General features: G+C 40.9%; 1 protein-coding gene across 4 annotated transcripts in view; it reads left to right on the top strand.

The window, feature by feature from the left end:
* The window catches only part of PTPRG (protein tyrosine phosphatase receptor type G), a 747,832-nt gene that overhangs the window by 129,786 nt on the left and 601,500 nt on the right, over positions 1-16,546 (top strand). The window lies entirely within an intron of this gene.

Here is a 16,546-nt window from a genome sequence, read left to right as displayed (position 1 = left end):
GTTATGGAGACTACATACAGTAAGTAGGATGAAGAATAAACATTCCGTGCTGTGTTTACTTTTATTCTTCCTTTTTTGTACGTTCCAGTGCTAAACTGTGAATAATATATTATAAATAACACATTTTCTTCTAGTTACATCTAGTGTCCTCTCTTTAAGGATTCAGCGGCCCTTTGGTGTATGTGGTGCCAGTTAATGGTTTGATGAAGAGTTTTGTGCTGTAGGAAAGTCACAAATAACATTTAAAAAAATTGAAAACAGAAAACTGGCAATTTATAAGACACATGGAGTTGAGATTTAGGTGGTGATAAAGAGCATGCCCCATGGTTTTAGACAAATCCAGTCAGGTCTCCCTTTTACAACTTGGTAGTAATACATCCTTGTATTAAGCTTTCAGCTGGGGGTTTTCAGCTATGAAATGTGATTTAAAAAATCATTTAACTCTGGGCTTCCCTGGTGGCGCAGTGGTTGAGAGTCTGCCTGCCGATGCAGGGGACACGGGTTCGTGCCCCGGTCCGGGAGGATCCCCACATGCCGCAGAGCGGCTGGGCCCGTGAGCCATGGCCGCTGAGCCTGCGTGTCTGGAGCCTGTGCTCCGCAACGGGAGAGGCCGCAATAGTGAGAGGCCCACGTACCTCAAAAAAAAAAAAAAAAAAAAAATCACTTAACTCCATACAGTTGATGTGAGTATTAAGTGAAATACTGTACAACAGTGCCCTAACTACAGTTTGTTTCAATGTTGTTTGATAACTATTACCTGCTATTACTATGTATTATACTGTGGAAATGATCAGAAGTGAAAATCTCCTGGCAAAGTTGCTACTACTGTGTAAGCACATGTAAAACTTTTTAGTATGTTGTGCATTTTATTCAGTATCTTCACAGCCCATTTATTAACAGTTGTTTTTATAGCAATAGGATGTGATGTGAGACTAAGAATTTTTATTAATTGGTTGCTATTCCTTGGAATAAAAATGAAAAAAGATTAACAGTGAAAGAACATTAAAAATGCAATTTGCTCATTTGTTACACTAGACAATTCAGTTTTACAGAGAGGTAGGCATCATATTAATGTCCAACTATTTAGCAAGATGTATAAATGATTAATATATGAGAAATTTTGAATTTAATACCTGTCCAAAACTTGTTAGAATAAATGATCTTTTTGTTTCCATTAGGTTTTGTGATGGGAAATAATATATTTTCTGTAAAGGAATATTCAAATACTCCTCCTACTTATTACCCGTGAGATGTCCTTAAACTTGACAGTGTATTCCTTTTTTGCTAATATATTCTGAACTCTTACGGTGAAATGCCCATGTAATGTGTTATAATTGAATATACATTCATATCTGTATTGTCTGTTAGCCAGGATCCAGTAGATTGAGCAGACATTTTCTTCCCATTAGGTGGCTGGATTTAGTGTTAATGAACACCAAAAAAAAAAAAGGTTGAGTCCTTGCCCTAGAAAGATGTGCTAAAATAGCCCAAGAAAAGAGACAAAGGTGTAATCTGCTACAGAACAAAGATATTAAAAGCTGTCTGTATTTGGGTTGGGGAGGGAGAGGGGGAAGACACAGTGAAATTTAAACTTTATTTGGGCTGCTATGTGGAGAGGAGGTAAGAGAGGCAAGATGTTAAAAAGTAAGTGAAGTTTGAATTGAGTAGGAAATGACCCATTTGGACTTGAAGATCAACCAGTGGCATTTCAGAGAGAGAGGGAACAGCACTGAGGCAGAGGGAATAGCATGTGTTTAGGCGTGTGGACATAAAAATGCCCCATTAATTCTTCTGGGAGTGGCTGAGAATGTAACAGAGATGAAACTGGATTATTTGGCCCAAGGCGAATTCATGAGGCCTTGGGAGCCTTAAAGGCATTAAGATTATGTAAATAGGGAGAGGTTGGTAAAAGGATACAAACTTTCAGCTGTAAGATGAATAAGGTATGAGGAGCTACATAAAACATGGTGACTATAGTTGGTAACAAGGTATTGTATAATTGATATTTGCTGAGAGAGAAAAACTTGCATGTTCTCTCTCTCTCTCTCTCTCTCTCTCTCTCTCTCTCTCTCACACACACACACACACACACACACACAAACAAATATGTGAGTTGATGGATATGTTAATTAACTAGATGGGGGGAATCCTTTCACAATGCATATGTGTATGAAATCATCATGATGTACACTTTAAATATCTTACAGTTTTATATGTTGGCTGTACCTCAATCAAGCTGAAATAAAAAATAAAAGAAGAACTGCTAGGGAAATGTAATTTTCCGTGTTCCTTACTCCAGCCTTTCCTGATTTGGTAGCCTGTGTTTCCCAGTCTCTCCCTCTCCAAACTAGCTATTCAAAAGGAGTGAGATTTTTCTTCCTTTCTACTAAAATTGAATCCTACCATACTGGTTAACCATATTATTATAACTTTTAACGCAGTCCAATCACATAAATATTTCTTTCAATAATTGATAATGAACACTTCTTAGAATATGTTAAAAGCTGGAGAGGACTGGGACTTCCCTGGTGGTGCAGAGGTTAAGAATCCACCTGCCAATGCAGGGGACACAGGCCCCAGCCCTGGTCGGGGAAGATCCCACGTGCCACGCAGCAACTAAGCCTGTGCGCCACAACTACTGAGCCCACATGCCTAGAGCCCGTGCTCCACAACAAGAGAAGCCACCGCAATGAGGTCACACTCTGCAACGAAGAGTAGCCCCTGCTCGCCACAACTAGAGAAAGCCTGTGCGCAGCAACGAAGACCCAACACAATCAAAAAATAAATAAATAAATAAAATAAAAATAAAAAATAAACGAAAAGCTGGAGAGGACAAAGAAATGAAGCAGTAAGAAGGTAGGATATTTATCTTGAGCCAACATCAATTCAGTGATCCATTTTACACACACACACACACACACACACACACACACACTCCTACCTACATATATCTACCTGCATCTTTCTGATGACTGGTTACACTCATTCATTCCAACTCCACTTTCTCTGATTTCACTTTTTCTTATCTTTTCTGATCCAGAATTGACCAGATGGGTTAAGAAAACCTAGATATGAAAGGCACCAAGGATTTCTTTCTAATGCAGTAAATGATCCACATGGTTTGGTTAATAAAAAGGACCAAAGCTCCTTAACGTGTTCTTTTTTACCGCCTTGGTCTTTAATATTTAGGAAAAAAATTATAGCTGGAGGGACAATATAGGAATACGTTTTTAAAAAGTCCCTTATGTATTAAAGCTGTAGTGAGATAACATCATATATTTATATTGAGTGGCAAAGATCAACATGTTTGATAAAACATCAAATTAGTAAGGGTATGGGTTAAAAGTACAGTTGACCCTTGAACAATGTGGAAGATAGGGTCACTGACCCTCACCCAGTTGAAAATCCCCATATAACTGGCCCGTGTATACCCCGTTCTCTGTATCCATGGTTCCTCATCTGTAGATTCAACCAAGTGGAGATCTTGTAGTACTGTAGTATTTACTGTTGAAAAAAAATCTGCATATAGGTGGACCCATGCAGTTTACACCCATGTTTTTCAAGGGTCAGTTGTATTCTATTATCTACTGGCTACCGGCCTGTAACCATGTCAGTGGAAATAGATATTTTGTTTAGAAATGTTGAAAGGCAATCTGTAAGCTTACATAGAAAGTGAAAATACACATACCTTTCAGCTCCAAGTTCCCACTTATGGAAATTTATCTGTGGAGAAACTTGCACATCTGTACCAAGGTTTGTGTTATTGATAGAAAATGCAGGAATTATTGGGATAGCATGAAACTTGAAACAACCCAAACATACATAATTGGGATTCTTGCTTGTGACATATTTGTATAATGGTGTAATATGTGTAGCCATTTCGAAGAGAAGATATGTATGTATTGATTTAGAATGATTTCTGATCTAGATATTGAGTGAAAAAAGGCCATGTATAGGATTGGTAAGATATTCTATTTGTTTTTTTTTTCCCAGTGAGAGGTAGAAGAGGGAACATTCTGGTTCTCTCTGTCTCTTTGTCTTACACACACACAGGGTCTTTGGAAGGTGTGAAAGAAATATTGAGGAGTGGGGAGGGACCCCTACTTTTCACTGTCTACTCTTTTGAACTATTTGGATTTTTGTTACAGAATACTCTAGTTTTTCACCATTTAAAAAGAAAAATTCCTGCAATTGGCATGAGGCTCCCTGATGTCTTAAAAGCATTGCACTGGGTGGACCCAGTTATATCCAAAGGCTCTGCTGCTTAATTTAGTTTCTAGGTCTCAGTTTTCTTCCTTTGATAAGGAGTTCCTCTGACTAGAGGATTTCTCTGTTCCTTTGTGATCTCTGAAATCCAGTGCCTTGCGAGCCCCACGTACCCCCTGCATTTGAAGCATTAATTTCAGATTTTACAGTTTGGTTTGATTTGATTTTTTGGTCTCATTTTGTGTTTTGACTTTGGACTATTCAGGAGATGTTTAAAAGTCAGACATTTCTATTAAAGATGTCATGAATTCTACAGCCAGGATGGCTTGTTCCAGGTTGCAAAGGCATACCTCAGAAAGTACTTTTCTATTTGTCTTGTTTTAATTGTATTGTTTTTACTAAGTCAACAGTAACTGTAATTAGAGATGCTATTGATTATATGATATGCAGAGGTTATCAGTTTTGAGATTAATAAAACACTGTTATATTAAATATACACTAATTTTAAAAAATAAATTTATTTATTTATTTTATTTTTGGCTGCGTTGGGTCCCTGTTGCTGCGCGTAGGCTTTCTCTAGTTGTGGCGAGCGGGGGCTACTCTTTTTGTAGAGCACAGGCTCTAGGGCGCATCCTCAGTAGTTGCGGTGTGTGGGCTTAGTTGCTCCGCAGCATGTGGGATCTTCCTGGACCAGGGCTTGAACCCGTGTCCCCTGTATTGGCAGGCGGATTCTTAACCACTGTGCCATTATTTGGGGTCTTAGGAATTGCAGAGACACAGATTTGGGTAAAATTGAAAGAGTGTTCTGGGGAAGAGAGGGAGTCATAAAGACTCTTGTCATAGAACAAAGAGTTATAAAGGCCTTGCTACAATGTTGTTAAAGTTGTCTGGCAAGAATTATGATTGACCTTGATGCAAGAAAGGAAATATTTGTCCTTAAAGGATAAGCTGTCAGGAGTTATTTTAGGGCAAGGGTCTGATAAGTAGATAGGCTGTCATGAGTTATTTTAGGGTAAGGGTCCAATAATTATTTTGAGTTTCTAGAACATTGGGCAGATGTTTTGGGTGCCTGCATTAAGACAATAAATGGTCAAAGTAGAGTTTCCATCCAGGCTAAGACGAGTATAAATCATGCTTCCTCAGTGGCCTCCTGGTTCCATTATAGGGAACTTTCTTAGCAATACTGATTCCATTTTGATTTTCCTTTCACAGTTGCACGAAGACGCTTCCTTGTACGTGTACACTATCTAGGAAGCACGACTGGCATCCTGTGCTCTCTTCAATGGGAAAATACCTTTTCCTGGCTTTTGCCAGTGTAGGGCAGCGTGCAAGAAGGTTTTTATCTTTTTTCCCGGAAAGTGTTTTGAAAAGTTAGCATGTTTATTTTTCATGCTTCAATTGGGTCATGGTTGATCTTGGAGGCATACCTGGTTTTGAATACTGCCTGCTCCACTGATATAGCCTTGCAATCTGAAAGTCCCTTCAACTTCGAGCTTTAAATTTTTCATCTATTCAGTGGGGATGTGACAGGGCTGCCTTCATGGAGTTACTGGGAGGATTGATTTGACCCATGTAAGGTGGTCATGACACAGTGCCCAGCACATGAGAGGGATACGGCCAGTTAAGATTGATCAGCCACCATCATCATCACCATCTTTTTCTGTAAAGGGCCAGATAGTGAATATTTTAGTCTTTATGGGCCATACTGTCTGGGTCAAAACTACTCAACTCTGCCTTTGTAGCAGGAAAGCAGCCAGAGATGATACATAAATGAATGGATGTGACTATTCCAGTAAAATTTTATTCTTAAGAACATTTATAAAACACTTATAAAAACAGGCTGGATTTGGCTCACATATAATATGTAAACAAACATAGCTGTGTGCCAGTAAAACCCTACTTACAAAAACAGGCAGATTAGATTTGGCCCATGGGATGTAGTCTGCTGATGCAGTAGTAGTTCTCAAACCTTTTAAACCCTTTTCATTCTTAAAAGTTAAGGAGGACCCCTAAGAGCTTTTGTTTATGTGGGCTATATCTATTGATATTTACTGTATTAAAATATTAAACTGAGCTATTTAAAAACTATTAAAGCATGAAAATAACACCAATAAAACCATTGCATGTTAACATAATATTTTTATGAGAAGCAACTATTTTCCAAAGCAAGAAATGTTAGTGGGAAGGTTGACATTGCTTTACATTTTTGCAAATCTCTTTAATGTCTGGCTCAGTAGAAAACAGCTGGATTTCCATAAATGCTTTTACACTCAATCTGTTGTGATTTTCCAAGCTATGTAGTTTCTGGGAAACTCCTAGTCTGTCTCCTGAAAGTATCTTGGGGACCCCAGGGGGCCATTTTGAGACCCCTTTGTTTCTCAAAGGATACTTTGAGAATCCTTGATCTATTGCCATTGTTAAGAGGAATTAAGTTAGGTGTTACCTCATAAATGCCAGCTGATTTTACCTATTATTTCCAAGTTCCTTTGTCATCTTATTCTGAGCTAGAAGTGAAGGTTGCAGGGTTTTCCCCATATTTAGTCATGTGGTAGGAGTTTATGATAGCGGGTTTGCTTTATTTTCTGAAATGATTGTCACCTTAAGCTTAAAGCTTAAATTGTCTGGCGCTGCATCAGAATAGAATTTTACTACTGTAGAGAAACAAAAGCCAGGAGATAGTCTGAATTCATTGGAGTAAAGAGAAACAAAAGAAAGGAGCTTCAGAACAAGAAAATGCCTCTCATGACAAAGAAACTTCAAAGAATGATTTGCATAAAACTGAAACACTTGCAAAGCTCCAAGTAAATAAGGTTAAATACAAAAGGACACTCAACCCTATAATGGCTGCTTTTGAAATTACTTTTCAGGATTTTGAAGAACAAATGTTTTATACTTTAGTGTTGAGGGCCCTTGAACTCTAGGGCAAAGATACCTGGAATTCTGGATTCTTTGGGGAGGAGATTGTATCTCCATGGTCTTCTTGGAATTGATCCTTATTTAGTGAACAGGTGGCTTGGAAAACCTTGAGATTTTGTATACCTATTGTATCCTTATTCCCCTCTGGATTTCCCCTCAAGGATTTCCTTGTGCTGGTAACACTTGACTTTTAAACTAAGAAATAAGTTGACTCATGCATTGCTAAAACCATTCTGTGAGATCTTAATGTAATCCTGTATATGTGAGATTTTCCTTATAAAGGCAAAATGACTTTATCTAGAGTACGTTTTGTTCACAGATATCTGTGAGTAAATAAGATTGGGAATAAAACTACAAATAAGCTGAGAATGTTCAATGGCGAAGTTTCTTGTAGCCCTGACTAGATAGGAATGATTATTAAAGTAATTCGGCACAGGGCTAAAAGCTTGTACCTAATTGCCTTTTCTTTATATTTAGCTTAACTTTAGGGAAATTTATAACTAAATTAGGCTCAATGAATTCCCTGGCTGCCTACTTTTATTACCCATTTTAACATATTTCTGCTTAATTTACCTCTTATAGCAGCGATATTTGGGTGAGGATATGACTATGCATTTAGGAAATCGTGAACTCAACTGGCTCTAGAGCTTCTCAAAACAAAAACAACAAAACGATCCTACGTTGTTGCAGAATGTACTTACTTTGGGTTTTCTCTTCTGAATGTGGAAGGATAAATATCCTCATTTTCTCAGACACATGTTTAGCTGTTTCACTTTTGTTCTGTGTAATCTCCCCTTCCTCATTTGTTATATCTGTGCCTCGGTGAATCTTAAATTGCACGCTTTTGTACTTCACAGGAAGTACACGTAAAACATGCTAACAACTCTGGGAGAAACTAATTCGCATTGTATTATTAAAGCTCCAGCTGTAAGCTTTGCTTCCATCCAGGTCAAAAGACCCTGCCATGTAAGGAGCCCCAGCAATTAGCAACGGAGTGAAAACAGTCTAGGAGGGTAAGGCTACTGGTTTTCTGGAAACACAGGTAGTGGGAGATTTAGTTTGCTATTCCCACCTACCCCCGCCCCCCTCGTTTGCCCCTTGGTCTGTTTACTGCTGGCTGCATGTTTCTCCCTGTGTATTCATGGCATCCTCCACCATCACACCATATGGGCTTTTTCCTCTGGTGATTAATCAGGCTGCCTTCTGGGCAATCTGATTTTTGGGGGACTGTGTTTCCTCGTGGCCTTGTCAGGACATGCAGGATAGCAGCGTGAGAGTTCTCCCATTTGCACCCACTGCTAACAAGGTGTCTGACAACTCCTCAATAGCACCTTGGATGCGGGACAGGGGATGCAGTTGGAAGAGTGCTGGTTCATTTTCAAATCTCTGGTAGGTCTGAGCTGGAGGTGGCCCAGGTCACATTTTCTTATTTATGTTGCATCTCTAGTTGCATGTAATTATCACAGTCATATTTATTCTCTTTTTTGTGGGGTTTTTGTGAGCCAAAAGGTAGGGGTTTAAAAAAACCAAAGCCCACATTCAGTGGCTAGTTCTTACTGCTACAATGTATTAATGATGAGAAATAAGTGCAGAAACATCTTTAAGAATTGTTCTCATCATAATGTTGATAGAAATGATAGCAGCCTGTGTGTTCTGAGGCATTGTGCTAAGATTTCACCTGTCCTTAGCCTGTTCACAATTTTACCACCACTTGATGAAAACAGGGGCTATTGTTACCTCCATTTTAGAGATGAGGAATTTGAGGCCCAGGGAGTTAAGTATCTCCCCTTCAGTATCTCAGGTAATAAGTGACAGAGTTAGATTTTTTTCTTTTTACTTTTCTTTAAACAATTAAAAGTTATTTTGGTAATTGAGTTAGAACATATGTAAATTAATATGCAAATTAATTTATATATTAGTATGTTGTAACATTAATATTAACCATAATTTTTAATGTTAAGTATCGTAGACAATGTTATAAATATATAACAAAATAAATATAAATATCACATATTAGTTATAATATTTACTATATGTATGCACACGTTTTAAGTGTGTGGCTGGATACATTTATATAGATGAGTTACTGTTTTCACCTGAGTGATCACCTTCCAGATAAGATACAGACCATTTGCAGCTTCCCAGACACACCAGTCATTCCTTCCTACCCCCAACCAAGTAACCACTGTTGTGATTCCACTCACCATAGATACATTTGCCTGTTCTAGAACTGCAGACAAATGGAACCACACAGTATGTCCTCTTTGGTGTCTGACTTCTTTTGCTCAGTATAATGTCTGTGAGATTCATTCATGTTGTGTGGGGTACTTTGTTCTTTAGTTTCCATTGAACATATGTATATATGACAGTTGACCTTCTTTCCTATTGCTGGACCTTTGTTCTCTTTCCACTTTTAGGCTTTTGGGAATCAACTGTAAAGAACATTCTTATATATGCATGTTGGTGCCTATTTGTAGGCAATTCCCTCGGGTTCCTACCTTAGGGAATCATAAGGTGGGTGCAGAGCTCGGATTCGAACCTTGGTCCTTCATCCTCAGTGTCTTGGCGCTGTACCACTGCCCTTTGCTGCCGCCCATTGTTTAAAAATCTCCTCGGGTGATGCAGTTCTGGTTGTTTTGGTGCAAGCTCAGTGGACTGGCCCTTCGAGATGTGAGAAGACAGAAGTCTGTTTCCTCCTCTCCCCTCTACTACCACAGTCTCACAGCACTCTGACCCCAGACCTGGGAATTTTTCCCCACCAAGCAGTTTCTCCCATTCTCTGCAGACACTAACGGGCTGTCCTACGATTTAACCCGGTCTGCCTGGAGATAACATCAGATCACACAGGTTCAGGGCTTAGTCTCACAAGCCTGGTCTCCCTCTCCCCGCCAGACACACACACACATCAGATGACAGTTGCATGGTGGGTCCCAGGGTTACCCAGAACTTCTGTTTGACTTGGCTACAAAAGGGGGGGTACCCACAACCCCTTCCTCAGGGGTTAATCATATGCTAGAATGGCTCACAGGACTTGCGGAAAGAGTTTACTTACTAGATTACTGGTTTATTACAAAGGAGGTATTAAAAGATATAAATGAACAGCCAGATCAACAGATACATAGGGTGAGGTCTGGAAGGGTCCCAAGCATAGGAGCTTCTGTTCCTGTGGAGCTTTGGGAACGTGTCACCCTCTTGGCACTTGGATGCATCCTGGTTCAACAACCTGAAAGCTCTCTGAAACTCCTCCTTTTGGGATTTTATTATTGAGGCTTACTAAAAGTCACCTCATTGGGGCTTCCCTGGTGGCTCAGTGGTTGAGAGTCCGCCTGCCGATGCAGGGCACACGGGTTCGTGCCCCAGTCCGGGAAGATCCCACGTGCCGCGGAGCGGCTGGGCCCGTGCGCCATGGCCGCTGAGCCTGCGCGTCCGGAGCCTGTGCTCCGCAACGGGAGAGGCCACAACAGTGAGAGGCCCGCGTACCTCAAAAAAAATAAATAAATAAAAGTCACCTCATTAACATAAACTCAGGTGTGGTGGGAAAGGGATTGTTATGAATAACAGCACTCCTTTCATCTTTATAGCTTTTATCGCTTAGGAAATTCCAAGGGTTTTAGAGCTTAGTGTCAGGAACTGGGACAAAGACCAAACCTCTGTTTCTTATTATAGGTCACAACATCACAGATGTTTCTTAGCAACTTGTGTTTGCCCCACTTATACACGTGCCAGACCATTAAACTGTCCATCATTTTCAGTTTGTTTTCAGACTGATGCCTTTTTGTAAAATAAATAAGGAACACTAGAGGAAGGCATCTTATCAGTATTGCTTGCTTAAGAAGTTGTGAAGCAGTTTCAGTTATAATAATGTCAGATTCCACAAGGTCGGGGTTGAGAGTAACTATGTTTAACGAGGCTGCCACTTTTTTCTATTGTGACTTTATTTTATTTAATATTAAGCCTTGGTGCTAAAGGTTGAGTGATTTACATTCAGAAAGGAGAAATGGTGTTTCTTAGACATTCCGCAGACTGGGGGAGTTGACATCATCTTCCCTATGCTCCTTTTTCGCCAATTGGTCGTGTGGCCTTGGGAAAGCCACTTTATCAGACCTGAATTTGCTCCTTTCTAAAATAGGATGTGTAGGATTCTTAACCTTGCTTTGGTGTTTCTGATCCCTTTCGTAATCTGAAGGGTGACTCTCTCCTTTGAAAAACATACAGATTTCTGTCAAATTTCATATGCGCTTGTTCATGCATATTTGCTCAAGAATCCTTGATTACAAAGGATGTTTCCAATTCTAATATTAGATGGACGTTCTCCTCTCTGCATTTTGAAGGAGAAATCACTTTTTTGGCATCAGGTTTATTGTCTGGATGCCAGCATATACTATCATAACCAAAATGAAAATGATACTCTATAGTCACCCAGTAACCAAAGTTGGCTGGACGCACTGTTGGTCCTGTGTTAAGTAATGTCTTTGAGGACTGTCACTCCGAGGCAGCCTTGTGCTGGGAGGCTGGAGAAGTGAATAAGCCAGACTCCAGCCCTGCCCTCCTAGGATTTCCACTGAGGGGACAGGACCTGACATGGTGAATGGCTGCTGGAGAGGAGAAGGAAAAATTGGTTGTCTGGGAGGCCAGGTAGTACAATGCTGAAGAGCACAGGTTCTGGAGGTAGACACAGGTAGACCACATTGGCCTCTTGGATCTCCACGGGCCAGTTTATTTAACCCTCTCTGTGCCTCAGGTTGTTCATCCTGGAAAAGAGTATAGTAGGGCTTCCCTGGTGGTGCAGTGGTTGAGAGTCCGCCTGCCAATGCAGGGGACACGGGTTCGTGCCCCGGTCCAGGAAGATCCCATATGCCGTGGAGCAGCTGGGCCCGTGAGCCATGGCTGCTGAGCCTGCGCGTCCGGAGCCTGTGCTCCTCAATGGGAGAGGCCACAGCAGTGAGAGGCCCGTGTACCGCAAAAAAAAAAAAAAAAAAAAATAGTATAGTAACTGTACCCACCCTTAAGGATTGTTGGAACTTTAAATGAGTTGATGCCGGGGGACCCAGCCTTGCTACTGTTTGACACTTTGGAGCATATTGTTTTGGGCCCACTGTCCTGTGCATTGTAGGATGCTTAGCAGCATCCTTGGCCTCTACCCACTAGATTCCTCCACTTGTAGCAATCAGAAATGTCTCTAGGCCTTGCCAGATGTCCTTGAGTGGAGTGAGTGCCTCCCCTTCTTTGACAACCACTGGTCTTCTGTTAAATTCAGTTTTCTAAATGTTATGGAAAAACTCTTGGTGACGGTCCTTGTAAAGAAAAACTCCTTTGAATAAGCTGTAATTCCTTACCCGATGCCCTCTTGATGGAAACAAAAACAAAAAGCTAACAAAGCCCAGGTAACAAAAGTCTGTTTGCCCCCTGCTTACTGAATTATTGATGCACTTTATGAGGTGAACCACATTTGTTCAGGTGGGATTAATTTAATGCCCATCTGTCTCTTGGAGAACAGTAGCTACTGCCTGGTGCCTGCCCCAGGCCGCTGCGATGTGACAGTTTTTGTGACCTGCCCTGGCATCCTGTTCACAGGCTCTGCTCTTGTGGTCCTGGCTCCGAGCAGATCTCTTAAATAAGGATAAAGCCAGGCAGCTCTGCCGGGAGTGCTAACCTGTTGGGGGTGAGGGCACAGGTGCCAGGCAGTGGGTGAGCTTAGCTGACACATAGAGGAAGGACTTCGGGTGGCTGAGACACAAGCCCTGGGTATTATTTCCTTGCCTGTTAGCCCCCCACACACCCCAGAGGTATCGAAGTGTCTTGGGGCACCTGAGGCTTGGAGTTAGTGAGGATGCCTGTGATGGGCGTGAAGAATAGGTGGAAATAACACTGCAGAGAAAGCACTTGGAAACTTAGGAGTGAAATAGCAGTAGCTGATGGGTTTTGTTTGTTGGGGAAGGGAGTCGGAGGTTGGAAAGCGCGTAGGTAGATTCTGATTCTTTCGTTAGTCTCCCTTTCTTTGTTCAAGGATGTTACTTGGTTTCTGGCTTTGGATTTTGTGGACCAGTTTAAGATAAAATCGGGGGGCTGATGTAAAGTAACTAGTTGTTAAGTTTGTTCATGAAGAATGTTTAAAGGAAGAATAAAAAGTTACTCTTAACTGGCACTGTTGCTGCAGAAAAGAAAAGATGTTTTGTCACTAAAGAAGTAGGAGGAACATGACCATAGAATAAAGAAGAGTTGTTTATGTTGAATAAATTTAAGCTTATGGAAGTTTGCCCCAGTGGTCCTTATTTTTTCTTCTTCCACCAGGGCCAGGTAAAGATGTCATTATAGGCTGCTCCATTTCTTTTATTGCCTAGAGGAGGGACTTGATGCCATTACTGTTGAATGAAACTGGATTAACGAACCGTAGTGTTCCTTTTTTGCCAGGCTTGGTGACAACTGGTGGTTGAGCAGAGGCTGTGTGGGGCCCCTTTTATTTGAGAACCCCTGGTCAGGGCATTCATCTCTCATTTTGCCTGCCCTCCTCTCTTTGCCCTTGTCTTTTGCCCTTTCTGGAAGTGCCTGGCAAGATTGTAGCAATACACAAGCATATCCCTGCATCCCAACATGTTGTACCTCTCCCTCTGCCTTTTGTGTCCCATTGTTTGTATGTGCCCTGAGGGACAGGTATGTTGTCAAGGAGCGAGTCCCCTGGTGTCCTTTCCACCCAAGTCTGGAGAGGGATGGCTGACTGAAAATGCAGACTGTGATCCCCTCTAATGCAGACAGGATTCAATGCTTATAGCCTGTTGACATTCTGAAATGCTTTGGGCACTAAGGCTTAAGGAGAGCTTTTAGAATTGAGGGTACCTGTCATTACAAAAAAAACTGTAGTCAAAAAAACACCTGGGAGAATGCCCAGGATGCATCTGGGAGCTATCCCATTGAATAAGTGCCCAATGTGAACTATCTCTGCAATCCAAATCAAGGCCCTGACCTGTTTCTTTTCCCAGTAATTGAACAATATATAATGATACAGTATCTGTAAAGCTATCAGCAATGGAAGACCCTAATTTCTTGCTTTGGAGAGTGAGTGTAGAAATGACAGTAACTCTATTTCTTTCTTTGATTTTTATCTTACTCTGCCAGAGTATTAAAATTTTTAATTTTTTAGTTAAAAAAGCAATCTCTGAATATACTGCAGTTTAAAAAAATCTAATAATACAGAAACACACTTGACCAGCCCCCTCCTAATTCTAGACCCCTCTGAAAAATACATGTGAGTTTTGTGTATACACTGTGCTTTTATATATAGAAAATACCTAATTTTCATATTACATGAATCATATGTGTATATTGCTAGACAACCTACTTTTTATTTTCCACTTACTCTATCTTGGAAATCTGCACAGGTCATTCTGTAAATAATGTCCCTATCCTTGTTAATTGATGCATTGTATTTGACAGTATAGATATTCCATGATTTGTAGAGCACATTGCTGTTCAGAGTTATATGTTACAAATAATGCTACAGTGGAAAAATAAGACTTAGTACATGCATCTTCATGCATGTGTGTATTTTTATCTATGATTGAATACACAGAAGATTAGCTGGTATTTTAGAGGGTATTTTTTTTAATGTATATTTTGTCTTCCCCAAAATGCCATGTCACTCTGTGTTACTTCCATCAGCAATGAATGAAAAGACTGTCCTCCTTTCTGCCTTTTCCAGCCAATTGGTGATCTAAGTCTATTTAAAAATATTGAGTCAGTGCGATGGGGTGACTTGAATACTGTCGATCTTCTGTAGGAGTGACGGGAGCTTTGTGCTTAAAGTCATCACTAGAGCAGTGACCCATCTCCAGGAGCGGCTTCAGAAGCCAAGGGACACTTTCACACACCAACAGGTAGACTGTTAGTTCACCAAAACCTTGGCTCTTTGGATCTTTCCTAATGAGCTGGCTCAATTAAATTGAGCAGTATGTTAAAATTTAATTCACAGCAGAAACCAGTCTGGGTTTCTTTTTTTATAAATTTATTTATTTAATTTATTTAGTTTTGGCTGCATTGGATCCTCGTTGCTGTGCACAGGCTTTCTCTAGTTGCGGTGAGTGGCGGCTACCCTTCATCGTGGTGCACGGGCTTCTCATTGCAGTGGCTTCTCTTGTTGCGGAGCATGGGCTTCAGTAGTTGTGGCACACGGGCTTAGTCGCTCCGCGGCATGTGGGATCTTCCGAGACCAGGGCTCAAACCCGTGTCCCCTGCATTGGCAGGCAGACTCAACCACTGGGCCACCAGGGAATTCCTGGGTTTCAGAAAGATGTTTTGGAAACATATTTTTCATGTGGCTACTTTTAAACTGCCCTTGAGGGCCTTTCCCTAAGAATAAAAATCATACTTTGTGATAATTTTAGAAAGTGTCACGAGGTCTGGCAAGTTTGTATTCCAAGTCTGTCAGAGGAAGTAAACACTAATGGTGAGACCATAGTAAAAACAAAACAGCCAGCAGCAGGTAGGTTATTTCTGCACTAAGCCAGTGGGGGGCTGGGGCTTTTTTGTGTCCATTCAGTGTTTCAGTCCTTCCCACAGCCTGATGGAATCAGAGCTATTGTGGTCTCCATTTTGCAGGTGAGTCCACTGAGGTAGATGGGAAGCAGCCTGCATGCTTGGGAGAGAGCTAGTAAGGGGTAAGCCAGAAAAATGCACGTGATGAAAGTCTGCCTAATTCCAATCTCTTGACCAGGGATCAACAAATGTGTCCCACCACCTACTTTTGTACAGCCCACCAACTAGGATTGGGTTTTATATTTTTAAATGGTTTCATTTTAAGGGATTAAATAAATGCCTACATAACCTTGATTTTGCCTCTTGGCCATAGAGCCTAAGATGTTTACTATTTAGTCTTTTATGTGAAAATTTTGCAATTTCTGCTCTGGACTATTAGTCCTTAACTCCCTAAGACTGAAAAGAAATCTCTTCCCTCAGTGGGAAAGTTGGCTAGGCTGGTGGTTCTCAAACATTAGCTTGGGTTAGAATCACGGGGCGGGCTTGTTCTGACACAGATTGCTGGGCCTATCCCCAAGGTCTACAGCCGGACTGGAGAAGTGGCATTTCTAAGAGTTTCCCAGGAGGTCTAACTCTGCTGGTCTTGGGACCACACGAGGAGAAGTGCTGAGAGAGGGGGATGGAGTGGAATTAGGGATGTTGGCCTGGAACTGTGGGAGTGTCTCACCCCAGTTACTGGCAGTAGTACCCCTCCAAGTTTGAACCGTAGGTTTGTAGACTGACAAAATGTACATTTGACTTCTTTGTTGACAAGGAAGAAATTTAAAATATGTTGGCAACAGCTGTATGAAAATGGAGATAAAACTTAAGAACTTCAGCTTTTTCATTTATTCAATCATAAATATAATTGAAGATACATTTAAACCTCTTTCTTATTTAAATGAAAATAATTGGT

The sequence above is a fragment of the Mesoplodon mirus genome (assembly GCF_964341445.2).
Source record: "Mesoplodon mirus genome assembly, chromosome: 12".
In the NCBI taxonomy this organism is placed as follows: Eukaryota; Metazoa; Chordata; class Mammalia; order Artiodactyla; family Ziphiidae; genus Mesoplodon; species Mesoplodon mirus.
Note: the sequence above shows the minus strand (reverse complement) of the source record. Positions and strands in the feature narration are given on the sequence as shown.